Source organism: Austrofundulus limnaeus, unplaced genomic scaffold (assembly GCF_001266775.1).
Source record: "Austrofundulus limnaeus strain Quisiro unplaced genomic scaffold, Austrofundulus_limnaeus-1.0 Scaffold537, whole genome shotgun sequence".
Classification (NCBI taxonomy): Eukaryota; Metazoa; Chordata; class Actinopteri; order Cyprinodontiformes; family Rivulidae; genus Austrofundulus; species Austrofundulus limnaeus.
In genome coordinates, this window is record NW_013952939.1 from 28,639 (window position 1) to 30,442 (window position 1,804).

The following is a 1,804-nucleotide window of genomic DNA, read 5'->3' on the forward strand; positions in this document are numbered from 1 at the left end:
CTATATTCTTTATAACTTTTACTAGATAATGTTGAGTAAATATTACATGAATTTGTAGTATTTAAATTTACTTCACATTCGTGCAAATTTGTTAGAGGATTTTTTTCAAATACATCTTACAATTTTTTTCAGTTATTTTAGAAAAATAACTAAAACACAGTCTTTGTTGACATAAAATCATGTAAAAATGCAATAAAAGTGTTCTAAAAAGCTCTTTCATGGCTTTTCAAGATATCATTAAACATCTGAAACTTACTTTCCTGTCTGACTGTACTGTTCAGTCTCAAATTTCCAAAACTGATATTTTATAATGTTGCTGCCTTTTAATTATTATTACAAAATAGTATGTTACAATGCTTCAGGTTGTAAATGGCATTAAGCTGTTGTGATGATGTGCAGAAATGGGTGTGACAGAAGCGGTAGGAAGTTCTTAAAGAGACCTGTTTCGAGGTGTTTAGAAACGGCTATGATGCGAAGTTAATTTTTTAATTTATATATATAAACAGCATTTTCATAGTAACTGAAGGTGACATAGTTACTTTATTAAGGTATAGAATTGTAATATATGCCTCAGAAACACATAATAGCTTTAATATTTATTTATTTATTTATTTATTTATTTATTTATTTATTTATTTATTTATTTATTTATTTATTTATTTATTTATTTATTTATCAAAGCAATAGAGATGCTTTGTCCCAGACGCTCACTTTGAACCTTCTACATCCCATGAAGTCAAAGTGTTGTATTCCTGCAGACATGAGACTGAAACGGAGCAGAACTGAAGAGTAAAATCTGGGCATTTTGTTAGAGTTAATCAGGGACAGCTTGCACTAGTCATTCCAAAACCTTTACAGTTCCTCAGAAACATATGACACTCTCTCTGACCACCAGAACACACACTAATTCCATTTTACTCGGGGTGGAAGATCATTACCCCTAAATCTGAAAGTCGCTGCTCTTAAGTCCATAATTCTTGCTTTAAAGCTGATTTCCTGCCACCATGACTGTTAGCTTTGTTGCACTGCAGACTGACAGCTTTCATCATGTGAACATGAAAGCAAGTGAAAAGGCTCTGATATCAGTCCAACACAGAGGAGGAGAAAAGAAGAAAGCTGTTGCACTGGAACCCTTCATCACAGACTTGGCTTGTAGTCGGTGCTTATTGTTCACCACGCTTCACGTTCTAAGAGATTTACTAGAAATTATGTTCTATAAATGATTTAATCTGAAAAGGTTGAGACATGAAGTTTTAGCTGTTTTGGTCAAAGCTTGAAGTGAGTGGGGTAAACTTTATGAAGTTACAGCCATTTTTATTGACTCTTGCTGTGGCAACCATCTTAAATTTGGTTGACTCCAAAAGTTAGTGAGCTGTATTATGTGCATATAATGATTACTTTCTGAAAGTTTAAAATCTCTGCACTGATTTATGAGCTGTTTTTAACAAACAGAGTTGTTTTTAACAGTTAAGACTAAAGTTTAAAATAAAAATTTGGTCCAATGAGTAGCCCTTGGAGTATAAATGACTCGCTTATATTATGACATCAAATTTTGGCACAATACAGTATCAATAAAATTTAATTATATCCATTTTTCTTTCTGTGGTGGCCATCTTGAAATGAATTGGTGCCAGAAGTTTTTCACTTGTTTTCACTATTGTCATGGTTTGTAGGATTTTAACCAAGCATTTAGATTAAATGAGGAGAAAATGACTACAGAGACAGATACAAATGAGAACAATTTTAGTTTGAAAAAAAGAACAGGTGAGTCATCAGAGTCTGCAGAAGAAGATAAGAGCTGGAG